Below are 14,126 nucleotides of genomic sequence, written 5' to 3' on the forward strand. Positions count from 1 at the left end.
AACACTTTTTATTAGCATAGGTCCAATTCATTCGGTTGGGTTTCCTGTTACTGCATCAGCACTGTTGCATCAATAAATGATGTCTGTCTTTTCTTCATTTTACTGAAATAAGACTGTAAAATGCTGGTCTGGTTGATGTATAGATTAATGGTTCGTTTCTGTTGTCTTGCTAAATCAGCATGACCTTGTTATGATTATCCTGCATGCTTTGGAAGTTAATTTGTGAAAGAAAGTTTTCACAGATTGTTGATTACATATTTTGTTTTTAAGAGTTCTGGAAGAATTGTCACTGTCATCTCAGGGTTATCCTTCATAGTTTCATTACTTGAAATGAAATAAACATTACGCTTTAAAGAATCTAATAAATAAAAACAAAACTGGTTAGTTGCCAGACACATTCCAAATTTTTGCTTGTGATTACTAAATAACAAAGTAAAACTAAAAGCGATTAGAAAACCCTAGTATAAAAGAGTAGCTTCTCTAATTTAAGATCAGACATTCAGTTGTGTTTACTATCCTAGGTGTAGACTGGGGCATTCAAGACTTCCCCATGTATTTTTATTATAGTCAAAGTTCCCTCTTATGTCTCTTTCATGTAAAGGTCCTTGTGACTATTAAGCATATTTTGTTGATTGTAATTTTTATGATGCGGCGAGAAAAAGCTTTTATTTCAGAACAGGCTTGCATGGAATATTTGAAAATGTCCCACCTACATGTATTTTCAGATTTTCTAATCTTATGTTAATTGACATGTTTTTAATAATGTAATCTTATGGATGATACTGAACTTTTTTGACAATGTAATATCCATGATGCTACAGGGCGTAAAAACTTAATAAACAAACAAACAGCGATATAGACCTTAAAAAAACTGATAAAATTTCAAAACACACACACAATTACTACAACTTTAAATTAAAATTAAAGTTTGGAAAATTGTTTTCCTTCACAGGATTTAAAAAAGAAAAAAAAATAATTGAAGCTTATATCTGACATTCAGAATGTTCTGCAATTCGGATTTTTGTCTCAAATTGTCAGATATAAAAATCCCATTGCGAGAAAACAATTGAAGAAAGAATTTGTGAGATACAAAGTTGCAAACCTTTTATTTTTTACTTCTGGCCAAAAACAGAATTGTGAGACGTAAAACTGAAATTTCAGAGGAAAAAAAAGTCTGAATTGTGAGTTCATATCTTGCAGTTTTGACTTTTTATGTGGTCTTTGTTGATCACGTGGGTCCTCGTCCAGCTCTCAGTATGTCCAGGTGGGACTATGATTACCTCATCAAGTTCCTCGCGCTGGGGGGGACTCTGGGGTGGGGAAAGAACCAGCTTCCTAATATCAGTACACCGACGGCCAAAATTCAACTCAAGTTCATAACCACGAGTGGGAAATAGACTTAAGAGCAAAACGAATGTGGGGCGTGAGGTTCTTTTCATTACAGGTTCATGAATTTTATTAATGTTTTTCCTTTACCAGTGTACAGTATGCAAGCAGATTTTCCCATGCGTTGTTGTTATTTATTTTTATGCTTGCGACATATTAACTGACTTATTAATGAGTGTTCAACTGTGATAGATGGTATTTATAGTGCTATACAAATGAGGTCACCGTTCTCCACCAGTCTCATGCTGGGTCAGATGTTTCCTCTAGCTTTGATTTGTAATGGCAGCTTTATTGGTTTTGTGGATCCTGGGTCTGGGTTTACCGACATGTACAATCCCATGGTCCTGATTCACCTATTTTTGGACCTGACCATGGAAACTTGCCCGGAGGTCAAGAGCAGCCCATTCATGTGTAATCGCAGCCCATAGCAGGCAATATCAAGTGTTCGTTTGAACACGGGTCATGAAATAACTAGTGCAGAAAAACACCGCAAATGCTTGGTCCTGCGAAAGCAACAGACGTGCGCAGAGTCATTTGCTTTTCCTGAATGCAATCGATGCCTACGGCTGTTGTATTTGATGGAACACGCTACAGCAAGGACGAGACAGTCACATATGCCATGATACACACCTTTAATACTCTGTTGATGCAGAGATAGGAGAAGATAGAGAGATTTTCAGATAATAGATGTAGATGGAATCAGATTTAGATATATTGATAGCTAGATAAATAGATCTTTCAGATCAGATGGATAGATATTCACATAATCAGATATTCAGATTTGTAGATAGATTCGATAGATAGATAGAGATATTCTGATACAGATAGATATTCAGCATATATGGATAGATATATCAGATAGATTTCGATGATAGAAATTACATTCAGATGCAGAGTCAAGATTAGATTAGATAGATAGATAGATAATCAGATATCCGAAATATAACTTCAAGGATAGATACATATCAAATAGATATTCGCATATATGGAAATATATTTCAGATAGATCGATGTTCGTGATAGACATATTCCGATCTTCAGATATATATTGTAAATGGATCTTCAGATAAATATCCAGATAGATAGATATTCCCGATAGATATTCTGGATGGATAGATAGTCAGATAGATGGGTATTCAGATATATAGATAAGATAATATATGTCAGGTGGTAGATATTCAGAAAAGGATAGATAATATTGTGCAGATAGATAGATAGAGTAATAGATGAGATCTTCAGATCGATGGTAGAGTTCATGATAGGCGTAGATAATAGATTATTTATTCATATAGATAGATAGATAGATAGATTGATGTTCAGATAGATAGTCAGATAGATAGATATATGTTCAGATAGATAGATAGATAGATTGATGTTCAGATATTCAGATGGATAGATATTCAGATTATTATATATTCACTTAAGTATAGATATTTGACTGCAGAATTCTATATTTGACCAAACAGAATAATGTGTAAAATCTCATTGATAGTCCAAAAAACCACAAAAAACACATTATAAAATGGAGAATCATATATTTCAAAACAAGTACTTATACTTTTACTTGTAGTATATATGTAGCAGCGATCGCTGAATTTGTCCCCCACGATACTGTTTTCTATAACAGTTGCCACGTAACAACCTATTGACATTTGTTGTAGAAACTGCATCGGCGGGTCAAGTAACGGTAAGTGTTTGTTTTGTGTGTGTTTTAGGGGAAAGATGAATACAGGATCATATGGCTTAACAGAGCAGGGATCCCTCCTTAAGAACAAACACTTGAGCACTTAAGATGTCAAACAACGCGATGGTTTAGGTCCGACACCCACCTTCCTATACGAGACGCTTCCCGCTCTGTCATAAGCGTAGAGTTTCATGGCTAGTGTTTGACCACTTGGGGTGTAAAAGTACATTCAGTCTTCATCCTGGGCTCCATCCAAACCACTCCAACAAACCAGTGTAGCTTTGTGGTGGCACGTTTTGCAGGGGCAAACCTCACGCTGTCTGCAGAGAATGGCAGGATATTCGTTGCACTGTTATGCAGTAATATAGTCTTTTAGGGGTCTCAGGTGTCTTCTGTCCTCCTTTAAGGTGTACAAATCCAACGGTCCTGATGGGACGGTCGGGAGAGGACAGAGGATTCACATTCAGCTGTGGGATACGGCTGGACAGGAGAGGTCAGACGCAGACCAGCACTGCTTTATAACATTCTAATCTGAGTCTGAGAGGATTCATGTGATGTTTTCTCTGCCTTCTCCTCTAAATACAGATTTCGGAGTTTGACCACAGCGTTCTTCAGGGACGCCATGGGCTTCCTGTTACTCTTTGACCTCACGAATGAGCAGAGCTTCCTTGACGTGCGGAACTGGATGAGTGAGTACAGATTCACCATAATGAACATATGACACACAAATATGCACAGATTTACATTTAGTCTTTTAGCGACTTGCAAATGAGGACAATGGAAGCAATCAAAATCAACAAAAGCGCAATGATATACAAGTGCTATAACAAGTCTCAGTTAGCTTAAACGCAGTACACGTAGCAAGGGCGTTAGAGGTCTTTTTTTGCTTTTGTTAATTGTATAATAATTAAAAAAAAAACGGATAGAATACAAAAAGATAAGAAAGCTAGTTAGATTTCTTTTTTTTTTAAGAACAGAATTTAGAATAGTGAGTGGGTTAGAGGGTCAAATAAAGATGGAAGAGATGTGTTTTAAGCCGATTCTTGAAGATGGCTAAGGACTCAGCCTCTCGGATTGAGTTGGGCAGGTCATTCCACCAGGAGGGAAAATTTAATTTAAGTCCGTAAAAGTGACTTGTGCTTCTTTGGGATGGCACATCAAGCGCCGTTCACTTGCAGAACGCAACTTCTAGAGTCACTTAGGTCGAAGTACTGAATTTAGGTAGGGGTGCAGAGAGCCGTGGGTTGTTTTTGTAGGCCACATCAGGTGCCTGATTTTTATGCAAGCAGCGATTGGTAGCCAGTGCATTGCTAACAGGGTGAGACGGGTATTCTGTTCAGCTTGTAACATTAATCTTGCTGCCGTGTTTCTGGATTAATTGTAAAGTTTTGATAGAACTCGGCTGGAGACTGCCAGAGAGCTTTGCAATTCCAGCCTGGAGCAGACATAGCTTGAACAAGGAGTTTGTGCAGCATGCTATCGGAAAAAAGAAAGAGTCTGATACGTTCTTATGTTGAATAAAGCAGAATATGCACACCGGACAAGGTTATATAGCCATGGTTGTCTGAGAAAGTCAGCTGATCATCAATTCATAACTCCCCCGGTTTCTCTGGCTGTTTTTGAACGGCGATTATGGTTGTGTGCTTTACTGTAATGGTGAAATTTTGAGATGAAACGATGGGGTTCTGCTGTAACCACAAGCAGTTCGTCCTGACAAGTTGAATTGAAGTGATGGTCTCATTCCAGCAAGAAATTTCTGTTAGACAAGCTGAGAGGCGGCACTACCGATGATCATCAGGAGGGATGAGAGGTAACCTGAGTGGTCCTCACATAGCAATGTATGAAAAGCCCTGTTTCTTAATGACGTCGTGAACCTATGATGCCAGTGGTAGACAGAGAATAGAAGTGGTCGAAGGACTGAGTCCCTGAGGCACCGCGCAGTTAGTATGGATGTTGTGACTTGGACACCTCACTCTCCAGATACTTTTGAAGACTATCTGAGAGTTAAGACCAAAACCACTGGATTGTGGTTCCTGAGATGCTCTTTTTTGTCCTGTATGGTTGATCTGGGGTTAACCCGTGTCAAAAGCCGGACCGAACAAGCAGGATAAGTATTGAAGATTTGGATTCTGCTCTTGCCAGTCTTAGGGCTTCAACAACTGAGAGCAAGGCAGTCTCAGTTGAATGTCTACTTCTGAAGCCAGACTGGTTGCTGTCAAGGAGGATGTTCTGTGTGAGAAAGGTAGAGACTTGGTTGAACACAACTCGTTCAAGAGTTTTTGCAATGAAAGGAAGAAGGGAAACTGGTCTGTAGTTCTCTAAAAGAGATGGGTTAAGGGTTTCTTAAGTAGTGGAGTTATACGAGCCTGTCTAAATGTTGAGGGAAAAACCCAGTGTGGAGGTATAGGTTAATGTGATGTGATGAGTGCGGTACAACTGGGCCAGAGACTGGCTTGAAGAGATAGTATGGAATAGAGCAGAAGACAAGTGTAGATCTTAGAAAGATGAGTTTGATACATCTGCCTCATAAGTTGATAGAAGGATGTGAATGATGTATGTTTGCTGGTGCAGATGTGCTTGTGGATTGTGGTGTGGAAAATTTTGCACTGATGTTTTTTAATTTTATTAAGTGAAAACGTGCGCAAAAGTCATCTACTATTAGAGAGTGGGAAGGGCAGGAGGAGTGAGGAGGATCAAGGATTGAGGAAAAATGTTTTAAAAAGCATGCGAGAGTTAGTTTAACTGGTTATTTTTATGGTAGTATTGTGCCTTTTGGCAGTGGAGACCATTAGTCAGAGAAGGCAGGAGAGACTGATACACATTAAGGTCATAGATTTTTTGGATTTGCCTACAACCCTTTCAGGCAGCTCTAACCTTAGAACATGTTCGCGTAGAACATCACAGATACCAGGGGCATAAGGGGTGGTACGGGCTGGCCTGGAATACAAGGGGCAACGTGTCTAAACACGATGTCAAAGAGTGGAGCAGAAAGTTACTCTTAGCACTGTTCGCATCCAAAGGTGTTGTCTGTGTGTGTGGTGTGGAGTATATATGTGTGGTATATATAGATGTGTAATATATATATATATATATATATATATATTAATTAATTTAAATTAAATCACAAATAATAAAAAAATCTTTTTTTAATTTTAGTTTTACTAGCATGTCTACACTATCTCTCTCAAATCTCTACTTCGCCCTCTGTTCCTCTGCCGCTGAGACCGCGCATTTTGCTGGACTGTTCACCAGTTCTCTCAAAAGACAATTTGAGGCAGTTTCTGTATAGTGACAGGCCAGCCTGCCCTAAAATGCAGCTGAGGGAAAACCAAAGTGTGGGTATATGTTAATGATGCGGATGATGCAGGAAAATAACTGCAGGAGAAATGGCTTGAAGGAGATGAGAGATGGAAATAGGATCAAGCAGACAAGTAGTAGGATGATTAGAAAGGATGAGTTTGGAGACATCTGCCCCAGAGAGCATGAGAAGATGGAAATGAAAAAGGCTTGCTTAGTGAGACAAAAAGCTTGATGAATGGTGTGGAAAATTGTGCAATTACGTTTTTAACTCTTTGCTAATGAAAACGCAAAGTCATCAGCTATTAGAGATGAAGCAGGAGGGAGTGGGGAGAGAGCATAAAGAGTGAGGAAAAACAGTTTTAAAAGCTTTTAAGAAAGTTAGTTAATTCCTGAAAGTTAATTTTGTTATGGTATAACCTTTGTAGTGAGACACAAGAGAAGGAAGAGAGGAGGATCGATACACATTAAGGTCAAGTAGTGATTTTTGATTATGCCACAACCTTCTAGCAGCCTGTTAGGAACTATGTTCATGAGGAACACTGAAAATCAAGGGGCAGTTGGGGTAAAATGGCTTACCCTGGAAACATTAAGGCAAACAGTGTCTTCCAAACATATGGCGCGTCAGGCACCCGGTTAAAATCAAAGGCAACGTGTATGTATATATGTGTATATATATATGTGTGGTAGAGCATATATATGTAATTAATTATCTCTAAATTAAAAATAAAAAAATACAAAAAATTTTTTAATTTTATTTTTGGAATTAGCATGTTTCCGGCCTACTAGGTACTAAATAAAATTAAAATATATAATTTTAATATAATTTTATTATTTTTAATTTTACCCTAGCAGCTTACAGAAGAAATGCACCAAACAAAAACACAATCATAAAATTGGTTGAAATAATTATTTTATACATTTTAAATATTTTTTCATTTTTACATGCTGGCAAAGTAGTTGCTGGCCCTGAATCTATTCTTAACATAATATAGTAATTTTAAACATTTTCACCATTGCCGATTTTACTAAAATGTTTTACCGCTGGCGCTTTGTTGGTTACCCAGCCGTGTCGCCCATATTGGCTAGCAAACAAATAATAAATTATAATAATACTCATTATTATTATGAATAGTTAGCGCACACCAATTTGCCGTTTATTGCTGTTGCTATTATAAATAATTAAAAAAATAATAATATTGAATGATTCATTCCTGTGATGTCTCGGGCAGGTCAGCTGCAGACGCATGCGTACTGTGAGAATCCCGACATCGTCTTGTGCGGAAACAAATCAGACCTTGAGGACCAGCGCGCGGTGGAAGCGGAGAATGCACGGGAACTGGCGGAGAAATACGGGTGAGAAACGGCGTCCCCCTGAGACTCGTCCTGTATCCGTGTCTGTTTCTGAATGTGACGTCACACATCAATGTGACCTCGACTGCCCCGAAAATCAGAGCACTTCAGGACAGAAACACCTCACTATCGATTCAAAGCATTCGATAGTTGGAGCACCTTATGAAGTTCAGCTGCTGACAAGTTAGTTGTGACGTCATCCGATTGTGCTGACGTTAAAATATATCAGTATATTTACTGTGTGATAGAGTTGTAGAAATGTTAGAATAACGTCACAGGTGAGGGGTTTACTGGCATGTTGGAGTCTCTTCTGGATGTAGGTCTTCATATGTGTTCTCAGGGTGCGGGCGACTCTAAGGATGTTTGTTTTAAGGGCCGTGTCTGTAGCGTGTTTGCCTAAGATGAGGGCAGCTCTTGTTAAATGTGACACGTTAAGATGGTGGTATACTGAAAACTAATATTGACTGTGTTCATGTGAGTCTTCAACTTCAAGACTAGCACGAGTTTAGAAGCTCTTGAGGTATCCACGGTTTCGGCCTTCGTTGTGATGACATGAAAATTCTCTGCTCAACTAATATGAAGAGTGATTCTGTCGTGTTAGGTCTTATGAGATCGACAGTTCTCATCAGTGTTCAGTGGGTTTGCAGTGACTCATCTGTGGAATGTCATCAGATTGTTTATATTCTGTTGACTGATCTTCACTTCTAAACTGATCCAGGTGTGTCTTTGTACAAACATAGATTAAAAATGGATGATTTTCAGCAAATCAGCAAATGATTTCTGAAGGATCATGTGACACTGAAGGACTTCAGCTTTGATCACAGAAATAAATTACAGTTTAACATAAATTCACATAGAAAACATTTAATTTAAATAATAATATTTCACAATTTTAATGTATTTTTTTTTTATCAAGTAAATGCAGCCTCGGTGAGCAGAAGAGACTTTTTTATTCCAGACTTATGATAGTTCTACACAATGCCTCACTTCAATGAATATCAATAACATATATAAAAAATTATTTATATATATATATATATATATATATATATATATATGTTACATATATATATATATATATATATATATATATATATATATGTTACATATATTGTAATTATATTTTAAATAATTAAATATGAATGCTACTACTTTAATTATTATTTTTAAAAATAATTTTTATTCAAGCGCTAAACGGGTACAGTTGATCATATAATAATATCTTGAAAATAACTTTTAATTTTATAATAATAATAATATAATAATATATCTTTTTAACTACTAGCTTAGCCGGATATTAAAAACAAATTTTTGTTTTTTATTTTCGTCGTATGTTTATGTCCGTGGTGACGCGAGGAAAGAAACAAAAGTATCAGCTTTATGTTTATGAAAACCGATTCATTTCTTTCAAACTCCAGTAAGCTGCCCATAGGGCAACATTTTGCGTTTATATCAAAGAAATGTTCCGCAAACCGATACCCCCATCATATGAATTCCTACATTAAAACATATATATTCTGGAGATCGCGAAGTCGTACAATATACTTGGGCACTAAATGAAATGCATCAATAAAAGCAGCTGGCTGATGATAAATTGACCTATTTTCACCCAACATTTTTTTATGCACTGGGGTACATTGCTTTTTCAATAAGCGTAGCCAGTGCCAGAACTCGGCTGGAACAGTGGTTTTGTGCTCAAATTCTTGCAGAGTCCCGTGCATCTCAGAGACGAAGCGCTGGCGAGCAGGTGAGAACGTGAGTCGTGCCGTGGAGTGTTCTTGCTGGATCTGGATCATATGAAGCGCATGGAGAAGTGTGTGGACAAATCCCACACTATGGATCCTGGACGGGACGGTTTCCGCACCAAACGGTTACCATACCAGCACCTACGCGCGGATTCGCCGAGTTGGCGCGCCACGTCGTGGGAAGAACTGTTCTGCCTGCAATTTTGCCCATGCCTCGACATCCTTTTCGCTACCAGTGAAGCGCCGCCATCTGGCATAGCGAGACCGAGACCCGCGCCAAAAGAACCAGTTGCTTTTCCCAGAAATGGATGGGCTAAAGCCACCTAGATTCGAGAGTCTTCGTTTTGAGAGCACTTACACCAAATCCCGCATCCAGAGTTTCCACGCGCCAGATTGCATTGCGGTTTCGCTGGGCTTGATTCACTATGCAGTGTACATCTATTGTTAAACCCAGACCCATGCGTGCATCCGTGCAGTTCTCTTCTCTGTTGTTTGAAAAAATGATTTTTGTGTTGATTTCTAAATACCCCCCACCACATTAACTCACAGAAAATCTGATTTAAAAAAAAAGAAAAGTAAAAAAATTTTAAATGTGTTATTATACACAAACACACACACGAATGTCATTAAGTTCCTGTTTCCCGTTTTTCAAAAACTACGAAAAAACACAAAAAAAAACAAACAATCATATGGGTCTTGAATGGCATGAAGGTAAGTGAAGAGATTGATCTGTTCCTGTGATAATTTGTGCTGGTTGTCCCTCTCTAGGGGGACTGATGGTGAATACACTTCTATGCACTTTTAAAACAAGTTGTAGAATTTAAACACCTTTAAAGTTAACTAGTTAACCTTTAAGTGTTACTTTTATGGTTCTGTTATCGATACCAGTTTATCTGTAGTCATGTAGATGTCAGAGACAAATAAATAAGTATTTAGCTGTTATTGGTTTCATTTTTAGGTTATGTTGTTTGTATGTGCCGTTTAGTTTAGACAGTCACCACGGTTGTTGTGGTTTTTCTGGTTCCTGTGATCTTTGCCATTGTCAACACGGATTTAATCTGGAATGTTTGTTTAGATGAATATCCACATCTTTACTACCATATAAACTATGGTCATAGTTTTTCAAAACACCAATGGTTGTTTACAGCTGCCAGTAGTAAATTGGTTCATCTCAGCCTCCTAAACTTAGTCTCTCGATTTCAGCCCAACAGCAAAGTGAATGAATTTGGAGCGAAGTTTTTTAATCTTCTGTTGGACATTTCTTGTTTCGTATTACAGAATTCCATTTCCAAGGCTTTACTTCCTACTGTAGATGCTTGTAACACTGAACTTCAGTGCCAACACTGTCTTGTTGTGGTGCCAAATACTCAAACTCTATTTGAAAAAATAAATATATTTTGTGGCTTACATTTCGTTGATATTGTCGCATGCACTTTTTTGAGCTGGACGTGTTTAGAAATACTGATGTCTGATGAAATCTGAAATTACAAGCACAGACTGGACCCTGGCACAATGTGTTTGTGTTATTTCGCAAATGCATTGATTGGCCTCACAAAAAGCTGCTGTTTTTAGTTTGGACAATGCGCTTACAATCTGTATACTTTTTGTAGAGAAAAGACATGCATTGGTCTCCCGTCTAAGAAAACCAGATTTACTTTGAAAACCAAAAGAATAAGTGGACAGAATGTTGTTTTTCGTTTTCCCTGCGGATTGTGTTAGGTGCGATCTATTTTCTCTGTTTACGTTGATGAATAATAATAATAATAAATTGTATTTATATTAAGTATTTGTTTATTATCGTAATATTTAAGAACTTGCAGGATATAATAGTCTGACCCGCAGTAAATAAATACAAAACTGACAATTATTACTGTACAGTTTGCCAGGAGAATTTAATAATGTGCACATTATGCTGTCTGTCTCCGTGGCACCTCTACTCCGTCTGCTCCTTAACTCTGGTCGAATGAACTATATCACCCACACGAGCACCAGAGGCCTGATCGCAGCTATTTTAAACTTTTATTGTTTTTAGCCGCGATCAGGTTTGCCCCTCGGCGTGTGGAAGTTGTGGTGGGCGGTTGGCGAAGTTCAATGGCACTAACAACCTGTGAAAGATTAGAAGTTTAGCTGTAGCTGGAGTCTAACGAGTTGCATATGGTAGAACAGGGTCTCTAAAGCGTCAGGAGGCTTTCCTGTGTATCAAGTCCTCGCCCCATCTCGCTGCCGCCCTGAAGTCACCAAAAATATGGGGGGCGACAAAAAATGCGACAAGTATTTTTCTGATCAAGGTTAGACCAAGTGCCAACCTGCTTTATAAGATGGTTTGTGAGAGGCTTCACTTCGACACTTCTTATCAGTGAGGTTCAGTTCCAGGATGACACTATTTTACATTTGCCTTTTAGACAAGAAGCATTTTAGTCTTTGTTTTCACACTTAAGCGCTCATATTAAAACATCTCAATGAACAAAACAGTGTAAAAATATCTTGGCTCTAACTGTTTATTTATGTTTTGGAGTATAGTAGACAAGTTAAATGGACTACATTTATAGCACTTTCTTGTTCTTTTGTTTTGTTTTGTCCTTTTTTTGGCAGGTGGTGTCCGTGTGGTTACTTGTGGTCATTAGCACATAATGAATTTTTAAAATATCCCTTTAACATCTCTCACTGGACCTCTTTGTGTCATGATATCTGTATGGATATAATAAAGAGATTAAACACAAAAGTGCACTGATAATTTATTGTGATAATACAGAAATGGAAGGAATGAGAACATTTATACACTTTATACAGAACTTTATACATTGTATTGTATCGTATTGTTATATGTATTGTCAAGTATATTAATAATCGTTCAGATAAATATTATTTAATTAAAATCATATAATAACATCACCTTAAGCATTGAAACTGTACATAAAACTATAAAAACCCAGTTAAATCTGTATTTAATTCTTTCTTTTTTTTAATCTTATTCATCGATGACTAACCCGACAAACATTAGGTTCCTGGTCTGTCCGTCTCACACACGGTTCGATGGTTGATGTAACTTGAAGTTCCAGCGCAACACCTTGATAAACAAAGTCTTAATATTAATCTACCAATCAAGATACACGTTTGACTTAATCATTAGTCTTCTTTCTAGTCTTCATAGTAAACTATTAAACCCATTAGGATTATTATGTACAGTTCAGAAGTGAAATTGTGAACACTTTCATGTTGAGTCTGTCCCTTCAATGTCAGACTCACCCTCAAGATGAATATTTAAGCTGTTGAGCTGTGTCCTCATTAGTTCACGCGAACAGGCGGAAACGCTTCCGCAACCTCCTGAAACTGTTATTGAACGACAGGGAGAAAAGGCTGCAGGCGGTCCAGGGCAGAACACTGTTGGCCAACTGCCTTCCAACCAAACAGGAAGCTTGATCTCTAGCACAAACACACAAATGTCCGTAAAATGGGATTACGTTGCTGGTTACGCCCGTGTGAGCAACAAAGTTAGTAAGCCATAGGAGCTTGTAAATCGCGGTCAAATAATAAGATCATCTTTGTGAACTAATCACTGGCCCAAGGGTCCCGTCATAATACAGTCTATTGAGAACAGTCTTTGGTAAAGAGCAGTATGGGTTTGCAAATGATATTGTAACTATGTCAGAAAACTGCAAGGCGTCACACCTATGGTTTCCTGAATGACGTGCTAACAAAGTTCCCTGAGAGCCACACTGAACAAACGCGTCCGATGGACTTTTTACAACATGTGGCCATAATTTGCTACATAATAACATACACTATTTATATTGAATGTGAAGTTTTTAAATGGGTCACAAATAATTACTTGTTCTTTTTGGGACACAGCTTAGATTTGCTGAAATGTCGTTTGCTGGAACTGTAAGTTGTTTACTCATTACACGAGGTGAAATTTTCTTGAATTATCCATCACCATGGAGGTAGCTGAATTTGTTGGTATATTTTGTCAACGGCACTCAGTCCTAATGTTTTCCTCTATATCTCTTTTCGGATTAAACATCACTAAATGGCACATCAAATGAATCACTTTACATTCTTGTTTTCAAGGCCAGACACTGAAATGTGGACTGAATCATACTCCAGGCAGGGGTTTCTCATACATCACCATCCAATAGGGGCCTCCATCGTGCAGGCTAGCTCCATTTGGAAGGATATTCATCTTCCCCACGGAGGCACAACGTCCCATAGGATGGAAAAAGCTGATGAAGAACATGTGGTTCAGCTTTAAGCGTCCCTGTGTGAATGATGATTGTCTCCTTTTGTTGCGAATAACCTCGTTACTGATCAACTTCACCAAGATGGCCTCGGTGGAATTCTCTGTCCTATGCTTTATGAACATGTGAGCCTTTGATCAGAAGGTTGGGACATCCATATCTGCCATAAATATCCTTTGTAAAGAGAAACGCGAGAGCACTATTAAAATTGATTTCTATATAAAACACAGATTCTTTAGCTCCGTAACGGGACTCTGTGAATGGTCTCCAGTATGATAAAGACAGAGAGCGTGAACAGTGCGGTACATGTTACACTCTCTATGCTGTACCTTTGCTTATTTCTAGGCACATATGAACTGAATTAGAAACCTTTCTCCGCTGATACCGTTTTGAAGCGGGGGGACCAGAATCAAGGATTGTTCTTCT

The 14,126-nt window shown here is 38.0% G+C and overlaps 1 pseudogene; it reads left to right on the top strand.

Moving 5' to 3' along the window:
* The first annotated feature begins 1,256 nt into the window (after window positions 1-1,256).
* Window positions 1,257-9,724, top strand: LOC122144600 (annotated as a pseudogene).
* The last annotated feature ends 4,402 nt before the right edge of the window (window positions 9,725-14,126 follow it).

This window comes from Cyprinus carpio, unplaced genomic scaffold, assembly GCF_018340385.1.
Source record: "Cyprinus carpio isolate SPL01 unplaced genomic scaffold, ASM1834038v1 S000006731, whole genome shotgun sequence".
NCBI lineage: Eukaryota > Metazoa > Chordata > Actinopteri > Cypriniformes > Cyprinidae > Cyprinus > Cyprinus carpio.